This window comes from Lepidochelys kempii, chromosome 5 (genome assembly GCF_965140265.1).
Source record: "Lepidochelys kempii isolate rLepKem1 chromosome 5, rLepKem1.hap2, whole genome shotgun sequence".
NCBI lineage: Eukaryota > Metazoa > Chordata > Testudines > Cheloniidae > Lepidochelys > Lepidochelys kempii.
The window spans coordinates 24,764,109-24,781,969 of record NC_133260.1 but is presented as its reverse complement, the minus strand read 5'-3'; the positions used below and the strand labels follow the sequence as shown (position 1 = coordinate 24,781,969).

At 44.6% G+C, this 17,861-nt stretch overlaps 1 protein-coding gene across 2 annotated transcripts in view; it reads right to left on the bottom strand.

Moving 5' to 3' along the window:
- RAI14 (retinoic acid induced 14) overlaps positions 1 to 9,542 on the bottom strand; it is a 134,000-nt gene extending 124,458 nt beyond the window's left edge. For both annotated transcript variants that reach the window (XM_073343703.1, XM_073343704.1), the window contains exon 1: positions 9,239 to 9,542. The gene's annotated coding sequence lies outside the window, so the exon portion shown is untranslated. The remainder of the gene's footprint in view (positions 1 to 9,238) is intronic.
- Positions 9,543 to 17,861: the final 8,319 nt, after the last annotated feature.

Below are 17,861 nucleotides of genomic sequence, written 5' to 3'. Positions count from 1 at the left end.
GTATTCGCAAAAAGAAAAGGAGTACTTGTGGCACCTTAGAGACTAACCAATTTATTTGAGCATGAGCTTTCGTGAGCTACACCTCACAACATTGTAATTAACTCCTTGAATGCCCCTTGAATCCAGCGAAGCAACATAAAATGGCCTTAGGGCATATTGTAAATTTGTTAGTCACTAAGGTGCCATAAGTACTCCTCGTTCTTTTTGCTGATACAGACTAACATGGCTACCACTCTGAAACCTGTATGCTCTATGTTTGTGCCGCTGAAAATGACTCTCTGCTGCTAAGGCTCATTGCCCTGAATGTTTAATGCCAGAAGGGTTAAATATTGGAAAGAAATATCAGTGTATTTCTGTAAAGTAGGAGATGTAAGTTCTATTGCCACATTCAGTTTTTCTACCAAGTGATATCCCCGTCTCTTTCTGACCACAATTGTACCCAGTTTATTACATTTCTATACTCACAGCACAATACTAATCTCAGAATTAATCGTCAGTTGTGGGGATGGAGATTAGATGAATGCAAAGTCGGCCTACCCATTAGGAAAGGCTACAAAACCTTCCTGTCAGATAAAGCTTTTCCAACATAACCAAAATGACATTCACAACTTCAACCAATCCTCTCTTTCCAACCTCACTCTCCCCCTACCTCAAGCAGATCTTTCTAGAAGCCAATAAAGGAGAAGAGCCAGAGACTCCATGAAGAACCTGCATACCGAACACCTAGCAGGGATTCTCCCTTCCCCAATAATGCTTCAGATGATAATTTTCCTCCTACGCCACAAATTCAGCTCTCATTCCCAAGAACAAACTCTGCTGGCAGTTAGTGTTGCTCTATTAATTACCCATAGGCACTTGCACAGCTAGCGACTATTCTACTGCTCACCTCAATACCTGTGCTTGTCACATTCTTCACATGATCAAGCTCCGCTGACCCAGTTAACAGGAACGCGAATGCCACTCACAAACCTGGGTTTTTTCCATTGCCAGAGCCACTGGGAGGGCTTAGCTTTTGCCCATCTTCCTAGCTGCTTTTGTTTACCATACCATACAAACTGGCACCATACTGAAAGATACCCCCAGCACTTTCCATGCTACTAAATATCTTGTGATTTCATCACATTCAGCATCTTCCCCCTGCAACCCTTTCCCACCCCCACCCTGCCCAGTCCATTGCAGACAACCATATGCCATCTGACAAACAATGGAAAGGGTTACTGTACCGTGAGTGTATCAGTGTGGCTCTGACTATGAAAACACATTGAGAAATTCACTGTGTGACTCAAGGGCTACTCAAGACAGGGAATGATTTGTACACAGCTAATCCTACTTTAAGCAGAATCATAAGACATAAGATGCATCAGAGACCTTCGGTGACCTAGTCCCACCCTCTGCCTGTTTAGGACCATCTCCTGTGTCCTCCCACTCTGTCATCTCTGCTCATCCAATGAAGTGAGCTGTAGCTCACGAAAGCTCATGCTCAAATAAATTGGTTAGTCTCTAAGGTGCCACAAGTACTCCTTTTTGCTTTTAGATGTGTTAAGCAACGTGCACTCAACTTCCCTTGGGAGATTTTTTCCACTCAAATACATCCCGCTGTTGGAAAACTTTTCCCATTGATATCCTTCTAAAATTCTCCACTGTATCACAATCTCCTAGCTGTAACCTTTGTGTTAAAAAAAAAAATTCTCTTTCAACCAAGGCACTTAGAAGCTTCAAGCATTTTTTTAAATTATATTGCTGTAGTCACCAACCTGCCAGTAAATGTCATTTCACCAAGCTTTTCATTTTCTCCCTCATGGGGTGCACAGAGAAGGGCTGTTTTCTCCCTCTTTACAGAAGAGGCTGAGGGTTGGCCCCCTACATCCACCAATCCCCTTTAATCCATAGCTACATCAGGGGATTCACCACAGACAAGGACCATCCACATGGAAATCTCTTGCGACCAAACTGCCAACTGCCTCACCTTGAAAACCACTTCCCCTGGAACATCCCTCGAGGGTGAAAAGAAGTTATGAGAGTGAACCCACATAGTTTACTGCCAACTCTTTGTAGTCACTCATGTTGCTGTGCCTCATGGATCTAGGGTCAGGGGGAGTCCAGCCCCAACAACAGCCACAGCCCCTCCCTATTTACAGCTCAGATCTCCCCCAAGCCTCTGCAGATGAGTCTCTATAGGACTGAGAAGGAAGGAGCAATTATAATGCAGTGCTGGTTCCTCTTCCTGCACTAAGATCCACAGATTCTGGTTCCTCTCTGCAGGGGCAAGAGGACCATGGGCCAAGAGTTATTACATTTCACAGTTTGAACTACTAAGAAATGCTTCTTACTTTTTGATCATTCAGATTGCTGCTGACAAGCTGAGGTTAGGCATGTTATAGGTTCACCATAGATGCGCAATTTTTGTATCACAGTCAAATTACTGACTCATTTACTTAAAATCAAGTCTATAGTCAATGAATTTTAAAAAAAAGAAAAGGAGTACTTGTGGCACCTTAGAGACTAACCAATTTATTAGAGCATAAGCTTTCGTGAGCCACAGCTCACTTCATCAGATGCATATCGTGGAAACTGCAGCAGACTTTATATATACACAGAGAATATGAACCAATACCTCCTCCCACCCCACTGTCCTGATGAAGTGAGCTGTGGCTCACGAAAGCTTATGCTCTAATAAATTGGTTAGACTCTAAGGTGCCACAAGTACTCCTTTTCTTTTTGCGAATACAGACTAACACGGCTGTTACTCTGAAACCAATGAATTTTAAGTACTCTCTGTGGAAGCCAGCACAGTAAACCAAACTAGTAAGACAGTGACTCAGACGTTTAATTTTTTGAACAGGTGCGTAGCTACAAGGATGTAGCTGTACGAGTGCAAACCCTTCAGTGGGAATGCACTGCACGGGGGAAAAAAGTGACCTGTGCACAGATGCAATTTAGCATAGTTTGAAACTACAGCTATAGCAATACAGTCACACCAGCAGAAAGAAAAAACCCCAAACAAAAAACTACACACCAATTGTAGGCAAGAACTCAGTGTTTCAGTCCTCTACTCTTAGACCTTGTCTGCAATTTGTAACAGTTTAAAATCTGTTTTTAAGTTGATTCAGCTGAGCCAGGTAAGCCATCCCTGAATGGATACCTTAGAGGTCTAATGCTAACCAATTTAAGAGTGTCCACATAGGGTTTTGTGTCAGGTTAACTAAAATTGGTTTTTAAATCAAACTAGTAGAAGTTGTGTGAACACACAAGGCCTTAGTGCCACCCAATTACAATAACTGGAAAGAATTATACAAAAGAAGAAAACAAGACCCTTCTTCAGTTTATCTTGTGCAACTGATAGCACTCTAAGTGAAATCCTGGCTTCATTGAAGTTAATTGGAGTTTACTCATTTATTCATTAGACTCACATTTTTCCCCTCTGTATCTAATCAGACTCTCTGTCTGGGCAGGTCTTTCAACACAGAATCAGCAAACTGAATTTTTTTTTTTTTTTAAAAGGATAGGAAAATGTAAGACCACAGAAACTGGCAGGGGCAAGGGCAGGTATAATGATTTAAATTACTTTAATCTCAGCTTTAGAAACCAAACAGATTTCAAGCTGCCAGTGTCTCTTTCAGTTGGGCAAACAATTATTTTGAGGAAGATGGAGGGGGGGGGGGGGTGAGAAAGATTGCTCTCTCTCTAACCTAGTATAAGCTGTCAATCACAAGCTGACATCAGCCAGGCAACAATGCCTACAGCAGTCCAAAGCCTACTCCTCTTGAGAAATCCTTCATAGTCAGGTGCCTCAGAAGGCCAAGTGTGGCATGGGAATTATGGGGGAAAATCCTCTTACTAATTGAGAGCTTTTAGTCAAAATGACAGAGAAAAGATGGTCTTGGTTTGAAACACTCTCTGGACTTAGGAAATATGGGCCCAATACCCAGCTATTCCACAGACTTTGTGTATGATCTCAGGCAAGTATAATCTCTCTGTGCCTCAGTTCCTCTTCTCTAAAAAGGGAGGACAGAAATACAAGAGGGAAGAAGAGGGTGTCTTCCTTCTCTACTTGGACTGCAAAGTCTTCAGGACAGCAGCTGTTTCTAGCTATCTGTTTGTACAGCACTTTACACAGCAAGGCCTGGATTTGGATTGAGGCATCTAGTTACAAATAATAAAAATAAAAAGACTACATGAGCCACAGTTCCACTTGTTATCGTATTAAAGATTTAAGAGCGATCAGAAGAAGCAACAGTGCCCAATCAAGAGCAAGGGATGTAACCAGCAGAGATGTGCCGAACAACCTATTTGTTCAAATAGCAGCACAGAAGGCATTCCGAGAACTGCATCTCACAACAGCTAGTACCTGCTACTCGTTTCCTTTACGATACTTTACATCAGACAACTTGCTCCTTACAGGAGTAAGCAAGCATGAGGAAAGTATAAAGATTTAATCTTAAAACCAAGGCTGTACAATGTTGCTTTATGGATGAATGCTGTAAAGTAGCTCAAGAGAAAACAAACACGGGAATTGTTAAGAAGGGATGAACGGTATCTTTATTTAACATGTGTCAAACCTCATCCTCAAACCCTGTCTCTACCACAAGATGATTCCCTGAAGGATATTACCCCATTGAAGAAATATTCACACTAAGAAAAGTTTTCAAATATTCTATAGCAGGATATAAAACCTGATTGAGAAGGGAAGTGATGTGATCTTTATTTTGACTTTCTGAGGCCATTTTAGTTCAATTCGTATGTATGCCTTGCTACATAGAACACTTAAGAGAAAAGCTCAGCCTGTTAAGGAATCAACATCACTAACCCTACAATTAAGTACTGAGAGCACCGGGGGCAGAGTGAACTATACTAAACTGCCAAGGAGGCACCAACCAACCACAGCAGCACCCCTCACCCCACCCCACAATCCTGGCTGAATGAGGAGGGGAGGCCCTGGGGGAGGGGGAACAGAGAGTAAGCCCATCCCACACTCACCACATAGCTGCAGCTCCTGTCCCACCAGGCGGGACCTGGCTTCCCGCTTTGGGCGTTGCAACCCTGTGCACCAGGCTGCAACACCCAGAGTGGCATGGGTGCAATTTAACCCATGAATCCATGTTAACACTGCCCCTCGAGAACACCCATTCATATCTGTATTATTGAAAACCCTTTCCTTAGGGACAGGATGCAATGTCAATATATCAGACTGACTTCATTGTAAATACTGTACATATAAATACCAAGGAAGGATGGTATAATGATTAAGGCACTACTCAGGGACTTGGGAGACCCAGCTTCAAATTCCCTACTACACCACAGACTTCTGGTATGATCTTGGGCAAGTCAGTCTGTCTGTCTGTCTGTGCCCCAACTCCCTACCCTTAAAGTAGGAACAGCAGTGTTTCTCTACCACACAAGGGTGTTTTGAGGATAAATACATTAAAGTGTGAAGGGCTCAGATTGGAATGTAATGGGGGCAATACAAGTACCTAAGATGGACAGAAAATCACCTGCTAAATGCTGTTGATTCAACATCCCCTCCAGCTATCCTAGTAGCCACACTCCCTTATGTGCCAACACCACTCATTTTTCAGGCCAAGCTGCCACTTCACATTCTCTTCTGCAATAACAAATGGAGGAACTGGGACTGTCTAACGCTGCTGCCACCAGGTCTGTTTTAGTTTCCATCCCTGAAGCCCTCTATAATGGTTTACACCAGCTTCCAGCTGTAAATGCCAATGGTGAATTTAGCCCTCTCTCCTTCCTACCCCAAACCCAACTTTATCTCAAACAGTTTGATAACTGTAGATTCTACAATAGTTTATTACTTAAGCTGCCATCATTAAAAGTATGACTTTCACAATTTTGAATATAAAACACCTCTTAAAAGAATTAAAGATTATGGACAGTAGAAAAACTACTGCCAGAATAGTAGTAATTTCAATGCATATCTTCTGGTGAAGTCATGACCCACAGAAGCCACCACAAACCTGCCTAGATAGTGGATATAAATCTCAAAAGCCATTTTCTTTTGGCTATTTTAGTTTCTGCCTGAGACAGCAAAGAACACAACACTAAAGCTTTAGATTTATTAGTTCTATTTTTAGGCATTTTTGTTTATTGTTATTTCAGGTATCACCACCATGCCACAAGAACCAGAACATACTCAGCTACCAGAATGAATTGATTATAGTGGATATTACTACAACTGGAGCAAAGATTGTGTCATTAACCTTCACAAAAACCTAGAACTGCACAGAAACTTAGCTTCCAGTCCTCTTGTTCTCCTATTAAATGCATATGCCCCACCAAATGGGGCTGCAGAGAGGTGCCCAAGTGGGGCTATATCAAAAGTGAACAGAGATGCGTTATTAAACCCTTTCATGAAAACTTCCATCAGCAGCTCTGTTCACTCTTCCCTTACCCATTTTAAGTAATGAATTGTTTTTGGGGAAACCAGCTTCTTTGTTATGTTGATAGGTGCATTCCTGGATTAGGGAAGAGAATGGTACATACACATATTCCCAATATTTTGGAGTCTGGAAGATAGACTCTTGCTGTGCATGGTATACAGGTAAATGTTGGAAAGGCACTTTGCTTCTCTGTCAGACAGAATGTCAGGTTCTAAACAAACCCTGTTTTGTTCTTCTCAAATGCTCTTTCACATCTCTGTTTATGTGGCTGTTGTGCGACTCTTTGCTTAGCAAATACAAAAAAGTTCATTTACCTCTCTTTATGAGTGTGTGTCAAAAGCTAAGCAGTTCTAGAGATTTATCAATTCCACCTAATCAGTCTAGAGTGTCTGTTCTAGTAATGTACATATATTTAGTGTTTTAAGCTTTTTAATGCTATTCTGAAACCAGCAGAGAGATGGCACTAAATAAGAGGCCTCAAAATGCACAACTGAGAACTGGACAATAAATGTTTAAAATTTGTCAGTACAATGGGTGTTTTGCATGCATAATCAGGTGCCACAAATACTCCTTTTCTTTTTGCATATTTATATTCTATTACAGGGTCATAGTCTTAAATGGAGAAATATTTAAGAGTAGATTTTTCAGTAAGAAACTAAAATGATTTGATAAGTAACACAGTACAGCCAAAAAAAGGAGAGGGGGAAGGAAAATCCTCTTCACAGGATTGGTAAGAATTAGAAATATGAACTCCAGTGTGGATCTGACTGGGTTACTAATCAGGTCCATTTTTAATTGTCACCTGCGGGGAAATTCTGAGCTGACAAGATTCTTTCAAATAAACTGAAACCTTGTAGCCTCAGTATCCCCTTAAACTGCTACTTTTGCAGTTATGAACTTTTAAGATAAATTTAGTTCATAACAGTAAAAAGTAAAATTAGATAGGAAGGACATCATCCGGTTTTAAAAAAAAACCCTAAAAAAGCAAGCATCCTTATGCTACTTAAGAGTAACTTTGAATGTTAAGAATCTAGCTTGCTTTGTATTATTTGCACTGTCACTGTACTTTACTTTCTGCATCTTTCAGAGCCTGAACAATGAAAACAGATTAATCATTTTACTCTCAGATTCTAATGCCATGGCAGAATGCTCTACAATATTTGTTTTGCCAAGACTGCTGGGAAATTTGTCTTTCAAAAAAAAAATTCCATTGGAAAGTAAAGGAAGAAACCATTCCTATTCCGGCCAAATTTAAACTTATAGAGTCCCTTTAAGGACAAGGTACCTACCAGGCCCATCTTAAAGAGTAAAAAACTGGAAAGGGGGGGGGTGCACACACACACACACACACACACACACACACAGGTCTGTTTTGCTCACATTTCTCAAAAGTTACTTTAAACTCAGTCCTCATAACTCCCTGAGTATATGTGCATGAATGCTTCTGGGTGCAGAAAAATTTCACCAACAGAGTTGCAAACACCAGGAGAGGTTTATACTTTTAATGAAAATGCTGACAATTTTAACTACAGCTTAGAATGCAATATTTTACAAGGACATTAGTGAGGTATTTTATTATTCGCAATAAAGCTATAGCAGGTTCTGATCAAGAGAATTAGAACCTCTTCTGTTAAACAGTGCCAGCCAGCATCCTTTTGCTACACAAATAGTAAAAATCCCATGTGAGGATAAAAAAAAAGAGGAAAGGATTAAGCATTATTTACAGAAACCTTTGGCATTTCGAGTAAGAGCTTCAGCAACGTAACAACAAAAAGAAGTGAAAATACTCCAGTATATGTATGTGTGTGTATATATGTGGAACAAATTCCACTAGCTCGGAGAACTTTCCCCAAACCCTGTCTGTGAGACAGATACCTTGGCAGGGCAGGAGCTCCTTAGGGAGAGAAATCCATAGATGCTGACTGCTACCCCTTAAAGTTGACTAAAGCTGCGCTATTATTACTCACACATGAACTGCAGCTGTCAACTCTCCAAAGCCCTGATGCGACCCACCGCAGGAGAGAGACTGGAGTAAAAAAAAAGCTGCCGTTGAGTCACTGGCGGCTGTGCACGGCCCTCTGGAGCCTCTACAAACCCAGACGCGCTGCGGGGGGGGGGGGGGGGGAGAACTTAACTTTCTGCTAAAGGAAACGCACCATCAGCAGCTTCTGGTGGGAGGGGAGCAGAGAGAAATCTCCCCCTGCTCCAGACAGCAGAAACCCCAACACAGCGACCCACGCCGCCTGCAAACTCTTCCCTCTCCTTGAGGAAACTTGTTCCTCCACCGCTCCGCAGAGAGGAGGCCTCCCACTCACGCAGTCCAGGCAGCGCCCCGAGCCCTGGAAATCCCAGGCTGAACTGAATCATAATAAAGGAGAGGGGCTATGAAATCCTTGCCTGCTACCACTGCCTCCCTCCCGGTCTCGCCAAACTTCAGGGCTCCGGGAGGAGAGACGGAAGCGACAAGGGTCCAGCCTGGAGAGCTCCTCTACCTCTGTCTCGCCCATTCATTCCCTCCATCCCTCCTTCCAGCAGGCGTGCATCTCATCTCTGCCCTCCACAGGCACCGCCTTCCGGCCCCGCTTTTCCTAAAGACCCCAGGAGCAGGCAGCTGGCTCCCCACTTCGCCGCCGCCGCCGCCTCCTCCTTCCCCTCCCCGCTCTCTCCGGGCTGAGCCATGCACACAATGCCCCTATTCATAGCCTCCTCCCCGGCCACTCCGCTCCCTGGATTCCGAATCACAAAAGCAAGGGGTGGAAACAGGACACAATGAAAAAAAAAAAAGAGAGAGAGAGAGAGAGCGCGCTGGATAAACAGATGCCAACTTCTGCGGGGACACTCACCCCATGGAGGCTCCTTGCCCGGCGGCTGCTGCTGCCGCCGCCGCAGCCGCCGCACACGCTCCGCGCCCGACACGCTGGCCGGGGAGAGGAAAGCGGAGCCGCAGCCGCCCGGGGAAAGTTCCCTCCTGCTGCTGCTGCTGTTGGTCAGCGCGAGCCCCACACACGGAGCGAGCGAGCGCCCAGCTCCCAACGCTCCGACTGCTCGGGGAGGGGCAGGAGGGGGGAGGGGAATTACATCACTCTGGGCCCACGTGACCGCAGCGCTCCTGCCCCCGTTGAGGTGCGGCGCGGGGGGCGGCGGACAGCGCTCGACGCCCGGCTGGGGCTTGAGCCCAACTACATTCTGTGAGTCACGTGGCAGGCGGGGATGCTCCCCCTCCCGAGCCGCTGCTGCCGCAGGTCGCTGCTCTGTAGCGCCCCCAGCGGTGGCTGCAGTTCCCCTCCCCTCCCGCTCACTGCCCCAGAGAAGCCAGGCGTGGGCTTAGGGGTCTGGGTGGGAGAGGCAGGGGGCGGATGAAGGAAAGGGGCAGGAGCTAGAAAGAGATGGGAAGGATGGGGAGACTGGGTGAGCAGGGGAGCTGGAAAAATTTATATGGGGGGTGCTGAGAGCCATTGAATCAACCTGTAAACCCTGTATGGGACGGGAACCACTTCAAGCCAGCAGCCCTAGTTCCAGCATGTGTGTGTGGTTCAGCAAGGGGAGAGGGTTGAGACCCGGAGACTTGGGTGGGGTAGGGAAGGGTTAGACCTGGTGGAGTGGAGAGGAGCCAAACCGTTCCACCTTCCTTGCTCTTCCTGGCTTGTGGCTTCAAGTTAGACCAGCCCAAGGATGAGCAGAATGAGGGACCAGAGCCACTGGATGTGGAAGATGAGCCACTGCGGACAGCCCCAGCCACATCATGAGGCACTTTGCTGATGAAAAATGCCTACTCTGCTTTCCCTCCCAGTGTATCTTCCCAGAAGCCTCTCATTGGCAGCAGCCCTCTGGCCCTTTCTACCACTTAGATTGTAAACTCTTACGGTGACCAGATAAGCAAGTGTGAGGCAAGTGGGGGACAATAGGCACCTATATAAGACAAAGCCCCAAATACTGGGACTGTCCCTATAAAATTGGGACATCTGGTCACCCTAGCAAAGACTGTCTTTTTGTTTTGTGTGTGTGTGTGCAGCACGTACCACAGCTGGGTCTTGGGCCATGATCGGGGTGCCGAGGCATTACTATCATACACATAAATAATAATAACAAAGCGCTTTCAATCTGTATAAGACAAGAGACAAGGGATGGATACAGACTGATGAGGGACTAAAAGGAAACAATGAGACAGTGCTGGCCAGCATGCTAGGCCGTGGTCTCAGTGCACCAGCAGCATAACTGTAGTCATGTTTTTGTAGGCATCACCGTAAAGGAGGGTTTGAATGAGGGATCTGAAATGAGGAAATTTTTGTGGATGTTTATGGGGAGCTCTCTACAGGCACCGGCTTCCTCCTTGCACGGAGGGTGTTCAACTATCACCTTCTCTGCCCCAGGTCCCACCCCCACTCCACCCCTTCTCCCAAGTCCCCACCCTGCCCCTTCCCACACCTGCTCCGTCTCAGGCCCCGCCCCCACCTCACTCCTTCCCCAAAGCCTCCACCCCCACCCCACCTATTTCCAATCCCGTCCCGCCTATTCCCCCCAGTTCCGCCTTCTCCACCGAGTGCATCCCGTCCCTGCTCCTCCCTCTCCCCCCAGCACCTCCTGCACACCACAGAACAGCTGATCTGTGGTGGGCGGGAGGCGCTGGGAGGGCAGTAGAGGAGTCGATTGGCAGGGCTGTTAGGGGTGGGAGGCGCCAAGGGGCAAAGGGGGCACTCACTAATTTTCTTCCATGGGTGCTCCAGCCCTAGAGCTCCCACAGAGTCAGGGCCTATGGAGCTGTCCAGTCCCCGCCTGAGAAAGTCTTGGTTCACAAATTCCCCTATTAAGACCACAGCCCCGACTCTTGCTGCCACTAACGTCCCATCAAAAATCCATTAACCGTCTTCTATGTACCTCATTAACAATCCCCTATATTTGGTTCCACTTCACAAGCCCATGGCCTCTTCCTAATACTACAGAGAATTCTTTCCTGGGTATCTGGTTGGTGAATCTTGCCCATATGCTCAGGGTTTAGCTGATCACCATATTTGGGGTCGGGAAGGAATTTTCCTCCAGGGCAGATTGGAAGAGGCCCTGGAGGTTTTTCGCCTTCCTCTGTAGCGTGGGACACGGGTAACTTGCTGGAGGATTCTCTGCTCCTTGAAGTCTTTAAACCACGATTTGAGGACTTCAGTAGCTCAGACATAGGTGAGAGGTTTTTTGCAGGAGTGGGTGAGATTCTGGGGCCTGCATTGTGCAAGAGGTCAGACTAGATGATCATAATGGTCCCTTCTGACCTAAATATCTATGAATCTATGAAACTGCAACTAGCCTCTCAGCCCAGATCCCAGATCCCCCCTCGCTCTCAACAGCATCCACCAGTGAGCACTTCCCCCAAACACCTGTGTGAAAACCACACCAGTGTCATAAGGAAGTGCACTTACAGAAATGAATGTGTGATCCCTATATTGTGCCGTGATATTTACTTTGTCTGTGAGAACAGAATCAAATAAGTCCACCAACACCATTTTCCCTCTTTTTCATTTTTCTTTTAAAAAACACAGGGAAATAAAAAATGAAAAACTATATTAGTCTAATGCTACGGCTGAGAACTTGCACAAAAAGAGGAACATAGGAAAGTTGCATTTTATACAACAACATTAGCATTTTATACATTAACATTATAGGGCACGTTGCATATATTTAGGATTTTGTATTCCTGTTTATGCTGTAAAATGCATACCTTCAAAGTACTAGAGGGTCACACACTCCATTGCTTCTGTAAACTGAGCTCATTGCACACACCAAGGGCTCCTTGCATCCCTTCATTTTCCCCACAAGCTCCCTGTGTGCCACCCTCCCATCCCCCTCCAACTCCCCTTTTGTCCTCCATACCACAGTCTCCCATTCTCCCCCATGTGTGCTCCCCAATCTCCCCTTCCCCTTACCATTCTTATTTATTTTCTTTCTGTCTGGAAGAGAAGTCAAGGTGCCAGCATTTTAAAACCTATTGGGACTGTGGGCAGAGCTGAAATGGGAAGTGGTGTTTTACACTGGAAGATACTAATGGCTGTCATCCAACTGGTTATTTGATCTATAGATCAGGGGTTCTCAGCCAGGGGTACGCATACCCCTTGGGGTATGCAGAGGTCTTCCAGGGGGTACATCAACTCATCTAGATATTTGCCTAGTTTTACAATAGGCTACATAAAAAGCCATAGCAAAATCAGTACAAACCAAAATTTCATGCAATGATTTGTTTATACTGATCTTTATACTATATACTGAAATGTAAGTACAATATTTATATTCCAACTGATTTATTTTATAATTATATGGTAAAAATGATAAAGTAAGCAATTTTTCAGTAATAGTGTGCTATGACACTTTTGTATTTTTACATCTCATTTTGGAAGCAAGTACTTTTTAAGTGAGGTGAAACTTGGAGTATGCAAGACAAAACAGACTCCTGAATGGGGTACAGTAGTCTGGAAAGGTTGAGAGCCATGACTATAGACAATTGCAGAGGTAGCTGAAGCTGCTGTGCTAACCAGAAGCCATAACCTCTGTTTGCCCAATTTTCCCTACTTCTGGTTTTCACCAAAATCAACAGGTTTCTTCCCAGTGATGCCTAAAACATTCCCTGAAATGTTGGAATTGATCCGATGTGGTGAGAAATGCCATCAAGTTGGGTGTAGGGCCTTGCTTCGCTTGGCCAAAAATATTACATATATCCCATATAATATTCCATATCCCATATAATATTCCATATTATTGGGACCATCCCGATATGAAGGGCTTTGTCTTATATAGGACCCTATTACACCCCCACTCCACCCCGTCCCGATTTTTCACACTTGCTATCTAGTCACCCTACATATATGCAATGTGGCTGATTTAACAATGGTTTAGGAATCTTGTGCTTGATTTGTGGAACAATCTAGTGTAAGTGGAACTCCAGTGTAACCCATGGATTTAGTTACCCTAACATAAAAGTGGTGTAATAAAGTGGAGAATCAGGCCTCTTAAATTTTGAATTTTTGGACTAAAATTAATTTACACTCTCAATCTTAATGCTAATTGTTATAAGGTTGAGTGGGGGGGGGGAAACATGCGTAGCAGTAGTATGTCATACATTTAGTCTCCAACAAATTCTGGCTCCATTATTGTACAATTTTCAACCTTTGGTGAATATAATACTAACTAGATCAGAGTGAAATACTGTTCATCGTCTCAAAAAATTGTAGTTAAGGATAACTCTCTTAAAAACTTTGTTCCCACGGTTTGTGTAAAATTGTAAAATCATCTTTATTTGTTTTATAGAGCCTGACTACACTCTAGGTTAGATTTCTTTTATGCAAAACAGTGCTTTCATCTATTCCTCTGCAAGTTCCCCTTTGGGAGCCCCAAAATAGCTGCTGCCTCTTTTTGAACCTCATTCTGTTTAAAAATCATCCTCCTCTTTCATTTAAAAAAAATCACTAAGGGGTTATATCCAGGTTCCCATGCCCCTCTCTAGCAATCAGGCCATGCTCACAGGTGTTACCATCCCTCCCAGATCGCAGAGAGAGCACAGAATTATTTTGGGCTGCTACTGGAGTGTCCACTCTTTCCCTCCCCCTATACATACACACACAGGGGCTTTTGGCATGCAATCTGTGCAGTCATGGATCCCATAGTCATGCCCCCAGTTCAAGACACTCCTCTGTACTGCTGCATATGAAGGGGGCAGAGCATGAGGCTGCGAATCAGGAAACCTAGATCTTATTCTTGGATCTGTCTCTGACCCGCTATGGGATCTTGGGCAAGTCACTTCAGTTGTCAGTGCCTCAGTTTTCCCATCTGTAAAATGAAGGAAATGATACTAACCTTCCTTTATAAAGCCCTTTGAGATCTATGGATTATAAGCACTATAGAAGAGCTAAGAGTAATTGTTATAGTGAGTAGGTAGATTCTAGTCTGCTAGCATGAAGGAACCACAAAGCTGATATATACCTGTGATGGGGAGCACACCCCACACAAGGCCTTAAAATGGCTAGGCCTAACTACCTACCCTGCACCTGGAGGAAGAGACAGGGAGAGAGGACTAATTAGAGATGAAGCTCAGCTGGACAGAAAAAGGAGGAGCCTGTATAAGGCCCAGTAGTGGAGCGTATAACGGGGTAGTAGGGTGACAAATGGCAGTCACTCTCAGAGTGAGAGAGGGTAAGGTAGAAGTAGCTCAGGGACACAGCAGTAATGTTCAGTACTGTGTAGACCTTGGCTGCTTGTTGTAGAGTCCCTGGGCTGGAACCCAGTATAGAGGGTGGGCCTGGGTTCCCCTACCAGCCACTGGGAAAGGGACAGTGAAATGGAAGACTGCCTAGGATAGGGAGTCCCAAGAGACTTTGATACATGAACCCTTCCCCTCCCCAAAGGAGAAAATTACAGTGATTTGGCCAGAGGGCCAAGCTGTGATGTGGGAACAGCTGAGTCCTGAGAGAAACTGTGTGATGGAGTACAACTGCAGGAAGAGGTGTTGGCCTGGCAGAGCTAATCCCCAGATGCATCTCCCAGGAGGTGCTCCAGCAGTTAGTAGAGCACCCTCTGATAATACCCCTTGCATATGTAGCTTCCCTTAGCAGCATAGGGCTGTATGACATCCCTCCTTTCAGCCCTTTGTATTGGGGGTATGCTAGGGGGATGGTAAAGAAAGACATTCTCCTGCACTCTCAGGTCCTGTAAAGGCCATTGTGGGGTCATTGCAGCTAAGTATAAGTTACAGCATCCCTGAGGTTGCTGTAAATTATGCTGGAACCACACAGGCCCCTAGAACAGGGAGATGTGGACAGATGACTTGCATTATGTTGACAGGTTCTTCTGACTAGCCTTTTGTGGTGTTTAGGTTTTTTTGCTGCTTCTGGCTTGGATTCTATTTCACATTACACAGGAAGCAGATTGTGTCTTCTCCCAGAGACTGTGTACAAAGCAAAGCAGAATCCTGCACTGCTTAATCTTCCCCTAGTTCAAGATCCTTAAACTTTGTTTCATAGACCAAAACACTCGTACATCATTCTACTGCACTCCCACTTTCTTGTTGGACTGGTTCAGGTTTTATTATTTCACATCTGAATAGTTTGTCTTGCTAATCCTGAGCTATTGTTGCTCCTACAGGAGCCTTTAAAGGAAGATTGCTTTCAGATTTAGTGACTTCTTGTTTGGTCTTGTTTTGTTCCATTGTTCTGTATTTACGGCAAATGATTTTTTACCCTTTGTCACAGATGTCTCCCACAAGTGAGCTTGGGAAGGTTACAGCACATGTATTTTTATATCTGCTGCCATCACAGCTTTTTCTTTTTAACTAACTCAGAGTGGAGTTACCCAGTATCCCTTCTGTGGCTCTGTTTACAATGTAGAATTTTCAAGGTGCCCAGATTAGACTACTTATCCCTTATTATTTATACTACTAGTTTAGCACCAGCAACGTGGTCCATGCTATGAGACAGAAGAATGAAGACAATCTCTGCCCTGTGGAGCTTGACAGAGAGAAAGATGACTCCAGGAAATCCAATGGACTGAAGACAGCCACACAGTGAACTTCTTGAACTGAGATGAAACCTTAGGACAGAGAGGAGGGGCTGCCAGCCACTTCAGTTGCCTTGGAGGGACAAAGAGGAAGAAACATATGTGAAATTCTGGCCCCATTGAAGTCAATGGCAAAACCCCCATAGATTTCAGTGGACCAGGATTTCACTTCAAATGTCAAGATTATTCAGATTTTAGGCTGCTGGACCAAGATTTCTTCTCAATGTACCAGTTCTACCTCCTCCCTTTCTCTCTGCATTCCTCTTCACACCTTTCTCCATCATATATCTATATCTATCTCCTGGCATATGACACTTTGTTTGAGCCCCTTATGGCCCAGTGCTACCGTCATGTGGAAGAACCTGTTTTAATGTAAAATCCCTGCTATACCATCCTCAAGGGTCTTCTTGTTGGCTGCAGGGCTCCCTTCTTCATGGCAGTAAGGCTGGTCTGTTATCTGTCTCTCCCTGTGGCTGCACACTCCCACTCTGTTCTGGGAGCAGAAGTTGTGAAGGGGAAGTGATACTATTTGTTTCAGCATTAAATCCTTTAAGGATGTCATAGCAGTGATCAACTGGATCTGGAGAAACTTGGCATAAAGAGCAGCTGCTCCTGCCCTCCCTATCTGCACAGCCTCAGCTGATCAGAATTGATGGGGAAGAGCTTGTATGGGCTCCAGCTGAGGAAGGGAACACTCCTCCAATGGCCCTCACCTGAGATGCACCCACTTTTATATCTCTACCTACCTACCAAAGAAGGGGAATGTCTGTCCCTGGGTGTATATATATATATATTTGAATGTAGCATATAGCTATAGGAACACAGTACACAAGGGGCTAATGGAATTCTGCTTCAACTATCAGGACAAAATCATCATTTTTCCCTTTTTTGACCATATAATAAGTGGAGCCTGAATATTTGTATTGTTGGTATGAAGAACACACCATGCTTTGTGTGGGTTTATTCAGGGAGAAAATAATTTCTTGGCTGTTTGGCTAACTTCCACTGTAGTGTCAGTGTGGAAATGACATAGGTTATCAAGTCCATCCCTTTGCAAGTGCTAGCTTGTTGTTCCCAGAGGAAAGATATATCAGATAGATCCACGCCCTGGTCATGGGACCCCCACAATGAGCAGGTGCTGAGAGCGTGTGGAGTCGGTCGACGCCCAGTTCATGAGACAGCTCATGGTGTCCAACACTATCAGGTGGTCCAGAGATATCTACACAGAGCACATCACGGGATACCGTCAGTACTAGGACAAGTAAATGAGACCCCTGGTCAGGGAAATAACCCACTTCCTCCCCTGATGAACCAAGGGATGCACCCCACCCATGTACCTATTTGCTACACCAACACTGACTTGGACTCTAAATACATTCTATGGGTGGCATACCCAAGATCACTTGTTCACTGATGCTTTAAAAACTCCCGCACCCCAATCTGGGTCTATGCTTGTTATGTGCTATGTATATATCTTGTGAACCTTGTAACCGATACTTGTAATCTCTCATAACTCAAGCCTGACCCCAGATGTACAGTACCTACCTTCTTAACTTGTGTAAACTTGATTTTAAACATTAGCTTTAATAAAAATTTTAAATCAGTTTTTTTTTATCTGATATATCTTTCCTTTGGGAACTGCAAGCTACCACTTGCAAGGGGATGGACTTGATAACCTAATATGTCATTTCCACACTGACTATCACCCTCAATATTATACCACAACATGTTTCATTCTGAAATGAGTTTCAAAGCACATCAAGTCCACAGAAGAGCAAGTATTACGCAATCCTTGCAGAACAGATTAAACCTAAAGCTACAGTAGATCCATACAAATAATTGAAAAGACAGATAAGAGTTTCTTCCTATAGAAGAGCCAGATAAGCAAGTGGACACCTGTCCAAATATGTATTAAGACATTTGATGGTACAGAAAAAAGCC